Consider the following 15442-nt stretch of genomic DNA (forward strand, 5'->3'; position numbering starts at 1 on the left):
TTGCTAAAAGTAACCTAAACGCATGAAATAACAAGTCCAGCTTGTTTTCCAAAGTAAGATTTTTATTAGCTTATTTATTTTGAGAATTGTAATTGAAATCTTTATTAAAGCATTTTTATTAGAATTATTGCAAGTAATTATGATAATTTTTCGAAATTTAAAATTTATTATTGCAGAATGAATTTATTAGTTTAGCATTTCCAAAACCTAAGTCCCTAACTATGCTAAATAATTGGAAAATAAAAGAATAAAGTCTTTGAGGGCTCTTATGTGCTCCAAGGAAAGTTCATCTGCACGACACCCTCATCCAAAGGTCAGTAAAAAGCAGCAGCACAACCCTTCCACAGGGAATGGGTTTTTATACCTTTCTACGCTAAGCTAATCTAGGTAAAAGTAAATCTTTTCTGAAAAATTCGGAGTCCCATTGGCTTACAAGTGACAGGCGACGTGTCACCACATTTTTCAAAATATCAGTTCCGTCACTTTCTTAGAGTCCATTGTCTCTAACATTCGAACAACGAGGCTTCCTCAAGTTGCAACATTACTCGAAGAAAAATGTCATCACGTCGTTTGCTTCCTCGGATGCAAAATTATCGCACGCTCTTTTGCCGGTTCCTGGCCTTGGCCTTGTCTGACTAGGAAACAGTCAGAGGCACATTACATCCATCAGATTTTGTTACAGCAAAGGAAGCTTTTTCTCTGTAAGGACTCTCTTTCTTGCTCAGTGCAGAATTTTAGCAGACTCGAGTAAACTAGGCCCAAAGCAGCCATTTTATCGGTAACTAATATATAAACAAACACAAAAGAATAATTAATGCGAGAAATATAGTTTGTTCTGTTGCCACCCACCATTGCTAATGATTTAACCCATTAGTCTAAATTACCTAGCTAAAGCGTACAAATAAAGCAGCAGTTATATCTACCATTCTTCATAAAATCCAACGAGATTCCTTATGCACCTGTAAAGAATAGAGTGACACCACATTGACAAGGAAAGCAAAATAAGCACATGTCACTTTTAAAACAGCCGCAATTAGTTATGACATAACAAATAGACAGATTTAGTTTATTATTTTTCACAAACAGAAAGATGCATAATAATGCACATTTATGAGCACATATGTTAGTTTCCCGCGTGTTCTGTGTAGATGCAACTTTAAACTATGTTGAATTAATACACACACAGTACAAAACGTTAATAAAATTATTTCTAATTATGGAAGTGTGACTTCACGAGTTGAAAATAAATCTATTTCCAAATCTCGCTCCATCAGTGGCACGTGACCAGGAGGCGGCAAGGGTCCCCACATTTAAGGGGCGAGACTCGGATACGGTAATTGACTATATCTTTGTCTCTTTCGGGGTAATAGATAGGGTTACCCGGTATGAGATAATTCCATCAGGATTTAGTGACCATAACCCTGTGACCCTGGATTTTAGTTTGGGTGAGGTCTCTAATAGTAGGAACAATTTAACAATCGATTGCATCCATCTGACCTCAAAAGATCAAGGAAGGAGACTTAAATGGGCGAAGGTGATCCCAGAGGCCTTTATCGAGGGTTTGCTCCAAAAGGTAGAGGGCCCACTAGGAGTCTGTCTAGATAGCGCAGCCCCAAGTAGTGATATTGTTGAGGCGTATGTCACTATTTGCACCCAGATTGAAGCGGACCTAATGGTACAAAATAAATTGGGCCCTAACAAGCTTTTTAGATGGTTTGATTGCTATTGTTCCAAAGCACATTGTGCGCTTTTACAGGCACTAAAGCAAAAGCTCAGAGATAGAGAGCTAGTGGCTACCCTAAGGAAGGCCTATAAAGGGGCAATCTATAAACGGAAAAAGGCTATTAAAACTGAGGCCTGGAATAACCTTTTATCGGTAGAAGTTTTAAGGGATAGCGGTAAATTCTGGGCTATAATAAACCATCCCTTCTTTTCTGGGCAAGAGATGTCTATTTTAGATTGTGTGATACCAGATGAAAAATGGCTGTCTCACTTTAGAGGGATTTATGCTAGTGAGAGTAGCGATACCCAAGACACTGAGTACGAGCCCATACAGTCTGTGTCCCCTCTTCTTTTTAAAGAGGAGGACGTCCATAAAGCGATACTGGAAATTTCCAAACACAAAGCCCCAGGTCTGGATGGGGTTCCAGCGGACCTGCATAGCACTTTACCCAAATTTTGGGCAAAAATGTTAACTAATGTTTTTAATGTGTCTACTGTTAATGGGTTCCCGGTATCCTGGTCAACCTCTGTAATAGTACCAGTTTTTAAAAAGGGCCAAAGGGATGATCCCTCTTGCTACAGACCGATCTCGCTGATTGACTCTGCCGTGAAAATTTTAGGCAGAGTCATTCTGTACCAATTTAGGGATTGGCTGGAGGAAGGAGGGGTCTTATCCAATTTACAATATGGGTTCAGGGAGCACAGAAGCACTTTAGATCAATGCTTAAACCTCCACCTGTTGATAAGCAAATATACACAGGCTAAGGAAGGATTGCTTTATTTAGGTTTTATGGACCTTTCTTCGGCCTTTGACCTGGTAAACAGGTCAAAACTTTGGGCTATTTTATTAAATATAGGGATTGACCCAGAGGTTACTAGATTCCTTTGGTACATTCATGGGTTCTCTGGACCTCAGGGTCAATAACCCTAAGTCACATGGTATGATTGTGGGCAAACTCCTGAGGGGCCATAAACCCAAACGTTTTTCCTGTAATGGTATAGAAATTTCTGGGGTACCTGTTTTTACATATCTTGGGGTTTTATTTGACGAAAGAGGCACATGGGGCCTTCAGCAGAAGCTAAAGGCTAATGTGGTAGCGAGGTCAACATGTGCACTTATGGCCTTCGCAAAACGGCTGGGGGCGAGACCTATGGAGGCACTTTTAAATATATAAATGTCAAAATGCCTGGCAATAGCCTTGTATGGTGCCTCATTATGGGGCTATATACCCCAGGAAAAGATACAGGTGGCCGAGAATAAATTTCTAAGATCCCTCTTGGCAGTCCCCAATTCAACTCCCACATTTTCTATTCCTTCTGAATTGGGGTTGGATTATGTGAGTGATCAACTGAAGGTGGCCCTGTTGATTACCTGGATTAAGACCTGGCTGAACCAGGAGATCACACTGAACCACCTAATTTTGAGAGATTGTATGGCTCTAGAGAGGATAGACAGGGTACCCTGGCTAGTATATATAAAGGCAATGTTTTTGAAACTTGGGCGCCCTGAACTTTATTGGTCTCCGGAGCTAATTACAAAGGAAGACATAGCCTGGACGAAGAAGAATGCCTTGGGTATGCTAGTTTTAGAACGAGAGGAACAGGAACTGTTAAAACCTTGTGTCAGAGGAAATTATGCTCTGTTGACAACAATGTCATTAGAACCATATTTAAAAATTGTCACAATCCCGTTCCACCGGCACCTCTTAATTAAGTTTAGGTTTAATTTGATTCACTATTCTTTAGGTCATTTTCCAGTGTGGGGTAAACCATATTCCTCCCCACCATGCAGTTGTGATAATTTTTCTAGGCAAAACACGTTGCATTTCATCATGTTCTGTGAACATTATGCTGAACCGAGGAAAACTTTTTTAAAGCCGTTACTGAGGGAGGCTGGGTTTATACAAGTTAGCCCCGCATTGACTTATTTGCAACTATTAAGTAGTTGCCAAGTAATGTTTGGTGTTGCAAGTTTTCTGGTAGCAGCTGTACGGAATAAGGTTAAGAGATCAGTTACTTGTAATCCGCCTGAATGAATTTGTTTTTTAAATCATCTACAAATCATTTTAATATTTGTTTATCTTTTAACTGGTGAACCTTTTTAACTGCTTTTTAAATTTGCATATGTGATGTATTTACATGAACAAATGGATTGTCACACACTTGCTTTTATGATTTTAAATAATTGAATAAAGTATTTTTTGACTGACTGAGGTTCGTGGAACTCGAACTTAAAATGGGTAATAAAGTAAAGTGAAAGGGCAGCAATGCCTTTTCTGTTAATTGTCTATTTTCAGAACATTCAACCATGATCAGGCATGTTATGAAGCTAGGAACATAGTGCGATGAGGCAGAGATGAACTTCGTATCAGGGACTCAGGACTGAGGCCATACCAAGCTCACTGGCGTAACATAAGCCCCGCGGCTCAGGGGGGCACCTGAGCTCTACAGGACCCCTTGGCAAAAGTGGCAGGTGGTGGGCCAGGGAGAGGGGACCCCATCAATGTACTTTGCAGAGGGACCCCCTCAAGTTTTGTTACGCCACTGACCGAGCTGTATCACTTTCTTTGCTGAAGAATAACAGGAGGCATATTTAGCCTTCATTCAACAGGCTTAGCTAACTGCCTGTCAACGCAGAAGAGAATAGCAGAGACCTCTATTATCCTGAACACTGCTTCCTGGTTCAGAGAGGGTATGCCGGTATGAACCATCTCTGGGACTCGAATTAGGCCTTTCTTTGGTGCTACTATCAGTTGAATTAGCCAAAAAGGAGAGGATGAGATTGTAAATATTGGCACAAAGAAAAGCTTTGTCATTTTACCAATATGTCACAATACTATTTTTATGCTTCCTGATTAATTTTGTTGCTAGTTTGTTGCTTATATTCATAATAGTTGCTGCTCAGATTGTGTGCACTAGGATAAGCTTTTGATTTTTAAAAATATTTATTTATAATATACCCATGTTTTTCCAGTGTTCTTGAGTGTGTCTTTCCGTGATGGAAAATGGTTTGGATTTCACTAATTATCCTTTTGATATCTCATTGTATTGATTGTAGAGACACTTCAAGTCACCCCTCTTCAGTCACTGGTCTGTTCAACTGTCATTCACATTTTGTTTTTACCCTCCACAGCAATTTACAGTAATTCAAAGTCTGTACATAAAGTGCATCCTTACCTGCTATAATTACACAGACTTGTTAGGAAGCATTTGTACAGTTCTAATAAAATAATATGTGATTGTTACATTTTTAAAACTGGTATTGCAAACATATGGTTGTCATGTTTAGAGAAGCACTTTCTTTCCTCCTTATATTTTTATGGTATGTGCTTGCAATAAAAGAAAATAACCCTCCCACCAGGTTACAAAGGCCAGAGCCATTAGCTTCGATAGTGCTTGTTGAGGTTGATCCTAGTTGTGATGAAATGTCTGTTTTGAAAACACAGGATGGTTGGATAGGTGTACAACTGCCCAGTTCATAACTGAGACCTCTGAAGGTGGGACACATAGAACTTAATGGATGTGACTGGTCATTGGTAAAATAGGCAGGGCAGATATCATTTGGACATGGGTAGTGTTATGACACTCATTAATGCAATGACGTGGATGAGTTAAACTAGGGCCTTCTTTTCGGTTTGGCGGAAACTCCATCGCAGCCATACCCTCTCTCCCAGTTTTTACTTTAACACACCACCATCTAAAACGTGTCAATAAGTGAAAGTATAAACATCTTATTGGCCCCCAAGCCATGGGAGAAGCTCCCATGGCGAGGGGTTATTGTTTTTTTAATTTATTTTCACGTAAACAATCTCACTTTGGGATTTTGTTTTTCAAAATGAAAAATATATTGAAAGTGCGCCATAGGGCGCTGTCGTGTTAATGGAGCCGCACAGCATAATTTCAATGCATTCACAGGAACCGCCGTGGAAACAGTGGCTGCCAATGTAGAGATGTCCGCTGGGGTTGTGAACATCTCTAAATTTGAAGAGCGGTTACTTCGTCAGGGCGACAGAGTGTGTTACTTCACTGCCCTAACAGAGTAAAATCAGTCCTCCAAACTTCGAACCAGCCCCTAAATTCCCTAAGATCAATACATTATTTGAAACAGTGTGTGCTTTAAACAGTCCTCCGAGAAGTGTTGTAAAACTGCTAATAACTGGATACAAGTCCAGATTGTGACAGTTATCAATACTTTTGATACATGTAGGAGGGAACCACCTTTGGTAACCCTTAATCTCTATGCTAGACTTTTTTTTATCTTACTCTAAATACACCTCTAGAGTTAATGCTGGACTAATAGTTCATGCCCATTCAGTATTTGACCTCGCTATGAGCAATCATTCATAGACCTCACTGCGGTGTGAGCTTATGTAGGGCCTGCGGACAGTGCTAGCCCATATCCATTTAATCCCTTAGGGAGCACTTTTAGGGGTGTGAGGAGAGTGTATCACCCATGCCACTCCAATCCTGCCCTCTATTGGAGTTGGCGGATTTTCTGCCCCTTGAATGTTTATTTTATTGTTAGAAACGTTATTTCTTGAGCTGAGGGAAGTTCAGTCTCTGTTCTCATCCAGTTCTCCCTCTCTTCTCACAGAAACGAAAAAGTAAACAAAAACATTCTAACAATAGAGTTTAGGATGATCTGATGAGCACAGCCAGCCTGACACTTCAATGCAATCTAAACATCAGAAGCTTTCTCATTAGTGCAGTGTTTGCTATGCGGAGACATATTTATGCGTATAGCTCATAAATATTTACAGCTATGCAGACATGCATATGTGCAGCCAGGAAACCCTGCCAGGCCTGTCAGAGTCTCGCACAAAGTAGAGATCGCAGCCGAGAAGTGACACTCACTCTGCGCGTTGTTTCGCTGTTCGCCGGAGTTTATAAACTCACAGATCAGACATTTGCAGTTGAAAATGTAGTTGTTGTAGAGCTGTCTGGCGCTTTCAGTGCTGGACCGAAAGAAGGGGGAGCCGTGGTTCAGAATCCTTACCTAATTACTTATTGTTTTGTGAAGGGATCAGGGTAAGAGGTTGCTCTCGGTGCCTCTCATCAATTGCACCCATTCAGTTTTTGGCCTCTCCGCCTTTGGCTGGATGAGGCGAGTTCTACTGTACTTTAAGATTGTAGCTCGCTTTCCTTCATGTAAGTTATTCATAGATCAACAACTCCCCACTTATTGAAGGTTGTGTGGTGCCTCAAAGTCTACCAGCATACACTTTGAACCCAAACAAGGCTGGGCCTTTCCATTGGTACACCACACACCCGCTCCCTCCCAGCAACACGTCCTTAAGCACCTGGTGCAAATTCCAGTATACCATTTATAAAATGTGAGGGAGTACCCTGGGGAAATCGGACAAGCACTACATTAGGAGAGTGGCCCATTACATGAGAATATGTTATGCAGCTCTGTAGAGTGCACTGTCACCCAGGAGGGTATCCTGGTGCTGAGCAAGTGTGCACCTATGTAAACCTAAGGCCTAGTGGGACTACTCGAAAAACTTCTTGTGGAATTGGCTTTTATGAATAGAGTCATATTCTATTCCTGTGTTTTCATTTTAACCACCAAGGGCCAGATGTAGGTCGCCCAATACCGGTCGGTAACGGCCGAAATTACCGAATTTCGGCCGTTACCGACCGGTATTGGGCTTTTTAGATGTAGGTGGCATTTTTGTAGGATTCGGTATTTTACCGAATCGGTAACTTAAGGATTCGGTAAAATGCCGCAGTCTTAATATACTGATTCGGTAAATTACTGAATCCAGGATGTAGGGAGCACTCAAGTCAGTACATTCCTCAGTTAAGGATTCGTTATTTACCACCAACTACAAGTTGGTGGTAAATAATGAAAACCTTTGAAAAAGCATTTTTTTGCTTTTCCAACAGTGCCATGTTGCAGACATACATGTCTGCAACATGTGCACCCATACACAATTGAGGGGTGCAACAGGGTGTCAAAGTGACACCCTGCCACCCTTCAATGTTTTCCCCCTGTTACCGAATCGGTATTTATCGATTCGGTAATTGACATTCATTCCTATGGACCTCCAGGCCCATAGGAATGAATAGCAATTACCGAATCGGTGAATACCGATTAGGTAAATACAGAATTTTACAGATTCGTTAACATTTACCGAAAAATTACCTACATACCTATTCTTAAATACCGAAATAGGTAAATAGTATTTACCTACATCTGGCCCTAAATGCTCTGTGGGGTTTAGGCCAGTTTCTCATTCAAATCAGATGCACTTAATCTCTGGGTTTACAGTGGTTGGTATAAGGAACAAGCATTTGCAATGCAATAGGTCTCGCATTAGGAAAGTTTGAGCTATTGGTATTGTAAATGACAAATTTTGTATTTATGTGTTGGTTTTGAAAATAGCGCAATTAATAGCTTTGTCATTTACAATGCTAATAGGTATAGCTTTCGCAAATGTGACACCTATAGCATTTGTAATGCAATATGTGTTTTATTTACGTGACTTACATGTATTGATATTGCAAATAAATGGTTTTTATTTATTTTTTAATAATTAAAACTTAAATAAAAGTTATTGTAATTTATAATAGCAATAGCTTAAAGTTTTGTAAATAACTTTTGTGAAGATTATGTTCAGTGTATTTTATTGTGACGAAAATCCAAGAATAGATGTGAAATATTAACATCTTTTTTGTGACATTTATAATAAAGCTTGAAACATTGAGAGAACATATTTGAACTAGTTGTTGTTGAATGGTTGCACAGATTGATGCAGTGGTGGCGCTGAGTGATGTTGTGGTGCCCCTGAGTGATGCTGTGGTGGTGCTGAGTGATGTTGTGGTGATGTGATATATAGAGTGAGGGCGATAGATAGAGAAAGGGCGATAGAGTGGGGGCGATGGATAGAGTGGGGGCGATAGATAAATAGAGTGAGGGTGATAGATAGATAGATAGATAGATAGATAGATAGATAGATAGATAGATAGATAGATAGATTGATAGAGTGAAGGCGATAGATAGAGTGAGGGCGATAGATAGATATAATTATGTGGCACTGAGTGGTATTGTGTGGAGTGTGCGTGTTGCATTCAGTAGAGTGTAATTATGGGGCGTGTAATTATGTAGCACTGAGTGGTATTTGGAGTGTATGTTGCATTGAGTGCAGTGTAATTATGTGGCGTGTAATTATGTGGCACTGAGTTGTATTTGGAGTGTATGTTGCATTGAGTGCCGTGTAATTATGTGGCGTGTAACTATGTGGTACTGAGTGGTATTTGGAGTGTATTGTTGCATCGAGTGCAGTGTAATTATGTGGCGTGTAATTATGTGGCACTGAGTGATATTTGGAGTGTATGTTGCATTGCGGGCAGTGTAATTATGTGCCGTGTAATTATGTGGCACTGAGTGGTATTTGGAGTGTATGTTGCATTGAGTGCAGTGTTATTATGTGGCGTGTAATTATGTGGCACTGAGTGGTATTTGGAGTGTATGTAGCATTGAGTGCAGTGTAATTATGTGGCGTGTAATTATGTGGCACTGAGTTGTATTTGGAGTGTATGTTGCATTGAGTGCAGTGCAATTATGTGGCGTGTAACTGTTTGGCACTGAGTGGTATTTGGAGGGTATTGTTGCATTGAGTGCAGCGTAATTATGCGGCTTGTAATTATGTGGCACTGAGTGATATTTTTGGAGTGTATGTTGCATTGCGTGCAGTGTAGTTATGCGTCGTGTAATTATGTGGCACTGAGTGGTATTTGGAGTGTATGTTGCATTGAGTGCAGTGTAATTATGTGGCGTGTAATTATGTGGCACTGAGTGGTATTTGGAGTGTATGTTGCATTGAGTGCAGTGTAATTATGTGGCGTGTAATTATGTGGCACTGAATGGTATTTGGAGTGTATGTAGCATACAGTGCAGTGTAATTATGTGGCGTGTAATTATGTGGCACTGAGTTGTATTTGGAGTGTATGTTGCATTGAGTGCAGTGTAATTATGTGGCGTGTAACTGTGTGGCACTGAGTGGTATTTGGAGTGTATTTTTGCATTGAGTGCAGCGTAATTATGCGGCGTGTAATTATGTAGCACTGAGTGATATTTGGAGTGTATGTTGCATTGCGTGCAGTGTAATTATGTGGCGTGTAATTATGTGGCACTGAGTGGTATTTTGAGTGTATGTTGCATTGAGTGCAGTGTAATTATATGGCGTGTAATTATGTGGCACTGAGTGGTATTTGGAGTGTATGTTGCATTGAGTGCAGTGTAATTATGTGGCGTGTAATTATGTGGTACTGAGTGGTATTTGGAGTGTATGTAGCATTGAGTGCAGTGTAATTATGTGGCGTGTAATTATGTGGCACTGAGTTGTATTTGGAGTGTATGTTGCATTGAGTGCAGTGTAATTATGTGGCGTGTAACTGTGTGGCACTGAGTGGTATTTGGAGTGTATTGTTGCATTGAGTGCAGTGTAATTATGTGGTGTGTAATTATGTGGCACTGAGTGATATTTGGAGTGTATGTTGCATTGCGTGCAGTGTAATTATGTAGCGTGTAATTATGTGGCACTGAGTGGTATTTGGAGTGTATGTTGCATTGAGTGCAGTGTAATTATGTGGCGTGTAATTATGTGGCACTGAGTGGTATTTGGAGTGTATGTTGCATTGAGTGCAGTGTAATTATGTGCTGTGTAATTATGTGCACTGAGTAGTATTTGGAGTGTATGTTGCATTGAGCGCAGTGTAAATATGTAGCATATAACTATGTGGCACTGAGTGGTATTGTCTGGAGTGTATATTGTATTTAGTAGAGTGTAATTATGTGGCGTGTAATTATGTGGCACTGAGTGGTATTTGGAGTGTATGTTGCATTGAGTGCAGTGTAATTATGTAACATATAATTATGTGGCACTGAGTGGTATTTGGAGTGTATGTTGCATTGAGTTCAGTGTAATTATGTGGCATTGAGTGGTATTTGGAGTGTGTGTTGCATTGAGTACAGTGTAATTATGTGGCTTGTAATTATATGGCACTGAATGGTATTTGGAGTGTATGTTGCATTGAGTTCAGTGTAATTATGTGGCATTGAGTGGTATTTGGAGTGTATGTTGCATTGAGAGCAGTGTAATTATGTGGCGTGTAATTATGTGGCACTGAGTGGTATTTGGAGTGTATGTTGCATTGAATGCAGTGTAATTATGTGGTGTGTAAATTGCATTAACTAAAACAAATTCGCATGGTTAGGCAGAGAGGTGGACTCAAGGACCTCTAAATCTCATATAAATAAGTAGTCCAAATCAAAGAAAGACCAGGGGCAAGGTGGGGCATGCTACACTGACGAATATGCACGAGTGAAAAAAATTCTTCTACAAATCATGACTGATTACACCTGTACAACTTGAAACAGAATGCGGAAAGCAAGGTACCAGCATCTTATTCAGCTAGAACAATGAGGTCTTTTAAAGAGTTTTCAAGCAAGAACTCTAAAATGCAGCTGTAGAAAAAGACTCAATAAAATATGAAAACTGGTGGAGAAAGGAGATCAAAACTGTAAAACCAATATGAAAGCTAAGCAACTCATTCTAACAAGGTTAGCCCATTTCTATGAGATTAACACATGAAATCACATGAATGAAAACAAGATTGGACTGGGGAACAGAATTCCTGATTACACGATACTTTCCTTAGGGTGATTGCTTCTAATGCGCTGTTCTGTGCGCTTTGCGTTTACTGGGAAGAGGCAGGTTACTAGGCCCTGCAAGGGGTTAACTGTCAGCAAACAGATCTCATGAGGGGCGGACCTTCGAGTCCGTGATGGCGCCCTCGAGCACACACTAAACAGTACCTGTGTCCGGGATGCCGCGGACAATGCGGGGAACAGCTGTGGACCGGCAGGGCTCAGCAGGGCGCCTGAGGTAGGTCCGGCTCGTGGCAGCGTTGAAGAGATGCGGCACTGGAGCGGGGCCTCCGAGGGGCTCTGCGGGCCGTCAGGGTTGCTGTCTGTTGTCCAGGCGTAGGCGGGGCTCCTGGGGCAATCTGGCGGCTCTCCTACCGGTGGGGCTCTGTCCGGCCCGTGAAGGCGTCTCTAGCTGAGGCGTTATCGGCGGGGCGCCCACGGGGAAGGAAGCGGGCCAGACCCAGGCAGAATCCGTCCGACGGGACGTTCACTTGGCGCGTGCTTTTCCAGGCGGGGGAAGGCTCTTGGGATCCGCGGCGCACAGCTCACAGGGGCTGCGGATCTCAGAGGCACAACGCACAGGGCCGGCCGATACAGGTGTACGGGCGGGCGCAGTGCAAGCTCTCAGCCAGCGGGGAGGCGGCGCAGTCCGGCAAGAGGGGGGTGAAGCGGGTAGAAGCGGCCCATGGACACAGTGCAAACACGGCTCGTGGTCAGAGCGGGTCACACGGGCGGCCGGCAGTCACGTCGGAGAACATTGCCGGTGGCCGCGCCCCCCCCGTGTGCTTTCCCTCCCTGCGGGTGCCCGTGTTTAAGACAGTGTGCACGGCGCCGTGCTGCACCCAAATCCACACTAAACGCTCGTAACACCCGCCTGTCCCTAATCCCCCCCGAGACGGGCAGCTAAACGTCTCCAGCTGGACGCATCCTTCGGATGCTATTCCAGCGAGACCTAAAAAGAGCTGAAGAGGAGTACAGCGTCTCTTCTGACGCAGAGGCGTCCGGGAATGTTCGAGAATATCAGAGTGTCACTCATTGGACCAAAAAGGCAGAGTATTTTTTTTTAACCACATTTCCAAACTAGTTACCAGACAGACGCTTTATAAAAGATATCAAACACCAAGACAAATATACCTTACCGTGTTTCATACGTTCCCATCGCTTTCATCAGCGCAGCTTTTTTAATTAAAACAATAACGTTGGAACATAATTAAATTGTCAGCGAGCAGCCCTCGGATTACAATTTTTAAAATGTAAATTGCTGCTTGTTTTGACTCATCGTCCTAGAATGACAGACCAGCCTAAACTATTCGACTTCAAATGAGTAAACGTACAAGTATTTGGCTCAGTATCTGGTTTTTGACAAAACTACTGCGCGCGCGTCGAGTTAACATTGTATTGTACGGACCTAATTGCTACAAAAGGCGCTCTGGAGATCGGCTTATGAACTACATAACAGATGAGCGTGGAAGAAAACCAGGGGCATAGTGTCGCTTAATTAAAAATACAAATTGAAAAAGCATTCGCCACCAGACACCAATAAAAAACAATTAATGACATCTGAAGACAGCTCCAAGATGCGACTCCACTCAAGCTGGGCCACTACTGCCCCCCGTCAGGAGCCCCCGGGGCTCCTGCTTGTGGCATCATGCAGACAACTTGCCCCCGGGGTACTCAGGCGATGATGGAGGTGTCTGGTGATAAATGATGCCTTCTAATATATTGTTAGTCCCGTGAGCCTCATTTCGAGAATTTGATTATTGTTGGATGTAGAAGATGTGAGGGCTGTAGGGTCCCGCAGGAGAGTGGCACGGCAAGCAGCTGGCATCGGCTGAGGGCACAGGGATTGGTAAAAGAGTAGCGGCACAGAGCAGACAAACTTACAGGTTTAATTAAGAGTTTAAGTTGTGGTACCATCACCGCTGTGATCACCTCACACCTCGCGGCCTGCCTTTTCTGGGTAGGAGAAGTGATGGAAGACGAGAGGACTGGCAAGAAAGGACACATGCTAACATTTTAGAACAAAGAAGTGTAGATTATGAACAATTTATGGGAATGTATTTTTCAATGTGACTGAGAGAGTTGAAATAGGAGAAGGGAAGGGTAGAAAGGAACTTAGAGGACAAAGCACAGGATGGAAGATGGTGAGAGATTACGTGTGAAGTTAGAGAGATGAGGAACTGGAAGTACAGGAGAGGAAGATGGACAAAAAGTTTAAGGTGGTGGGGAAAAGATAAGGGGAAAGTGGGAGCGAGAAATATGAACATTGCAAGAAAATACCAATGCCCAGCAATTTAAGACAATCATTTTTCCTGAATGTATAGGCCCAGGCAGACAACCTAATTCGTCAGTATCCCCCAAGACTGCTTCTAATGCTCGCCTTGGAATATTGAAACCCCAGTATTCTGAGGCAAGACATGACAGAACCTTACCACAAGGCTTGATGACCATGAAGGGAGTAAGACTGTAATGAAAAAAAGATGGACTAGGAAAGCCGAATACAAAAATGAAGAAACTTCAGCTGGATGCTAGACCTGGGTGCTCTGGCAGTGAATGCCTTTCTTCAACCTTGGAAAGGGATTTGGAGATATGCTTTTACCCCCTTTGCAATGATCCAGTGAGTCCTACAGAAGTTGAGAATGGAACAATGTTCAATAATTCTAATAACACCCTTCTGGCCATCCCAATGTTATGATGAACTGTGGAATAAATCCCAAGGTAGCCAGGTAGGTTGAAGAAGATTTAATCCGGAGCACAACCTGGAATTCGACCACCTCGACGATCCAGCAGCAACTGACATCACCAAACCCCACCGCAGCCTCTAACGACATTACCCCCTCCCAAGACCTCTGCGACTCGTTATCCTCTTTCTTCTACAACAAAATCGCCGACATACATAACAGCTTTAAGAACATTTCAGAAGAGCACCCCACCTTACCCACCTCCAAACGCGAACCGCTCCTTAACAACCTTAACGACTGGAACCCAATCACCACTGAAGACACCATCCGCCTAATGAACTCCATCCATTCAAGATCGCCAACAGACCCCTGCCCCCACCACATCTTCAACAAAGCAGACTCCATCATCGCACCCCATCTCCGCGACGTCATCAACTGCTCCTTCAACTCCGCCACCTTCCCAGAAAGCTGGAAACACGCCGAACTCACTGCCCTCCTGAAAAAACCCACAGCTGACCCCTCTGAACTTAAGAACTACCGCCCCATTTCCCTCCTCCCTTTCCCTGCCAAAGTCATTGAGAAAGCCGTCAATAGCCAGCTCGCCGCCTTCCTTGAATACAACAACTCCCTCGACCCCTCACAGTCCGGCTTTCGAGCCAAACACAGCACCGAAACTGCCCTCATTGCAGCGACAGATGACATCCGAACGCTACTGGACAACGGAGAAACAGCTGCCCTCATCCTACTCGACCTCTCCGCCGCCTTCGACACAGTCTGTCACAGCACCCTCATACAACGCCTCAGCAAAATTGGAATACAAGGAAAAGCCTTAGACTGGATCATCTCGTTCCTCGCTGGGAGAACCCAGAGAGTCCGACTCCCCCCATTCAAATCAGAGACCACCGAAGTCATCTGTGGCGTACCACAAGGTTCATCACTCAGTTCCACCCTCTTCAACGTTGACATGTGCCCCCTCGCATCCATCGCGCGACAACACAACCTCAACATCATCTCCTACGTGGACGACACCCAGCTAATCCTTTCCCTCACCAAAGACCCTAACACCGCCAAAACCAATCTTCATGAAGGCATGAAAGAAGTAGCCGAATGGATGAAAAACAGCCGCCTAAAACTTAACTCAGACAAATCTGAAGTTCTCATCCTAGGATCTTCACCTTCTGCCTGGGATGACTCTTGGTGGCCATCGGACCTGGGCGCAGCACCCATACCCACAAACCACGCACGCAACCTAGGTTTCATCCTAGACTCCTCCCTCTCGATGACCAGACAAGTTAACGCCGTCTCATCCTCTTGCTTCAACGTACTCCGTATGCTCAAAAAAATCTTCCGCTGGATCCCCACCGAAACTAGAAAGACGGTCACT

General features: G+C 43.1%; 1 long non-coding RNA gene across 1 annotated transcript in view; it reads right to left on the reverse strand.

Annotated features, from left to right (window-relative positions):
- Positions 1 to 907: 907 nt before the first annotated feature.
- LOC144753702 (uncharacterized) overlaps positions 908 to 15442 on the reverse strand; it is a 40032-nt gene continuing 25497 nt past the window's right edge. The window contains exon 3 of the long non-coding RNA XR_013594487.1: positions 908 to 959. This is a non-coding gene — a long non-coding RNA (uncharacterized LOC144753702). The remainder of the gene's footprint in view (positions 960 to 15442) is intronic.

The sequence above is a fragment of the Lissotriton helveticus genome, chromosome 5_1 (genome assembly GCF_964261635.1).
Source record: "Lissotriton helveticus chromosome 5_1, aLisHel1.1, whole genome shotgun sequence".
NCBI classification, from domain to species: domain Eukaryota; kingdom Metazoa; phylum Chordata; class Amphibia; order Caudata; family Salamandridae; genus Lissotriton; species Lissotriton helveticus.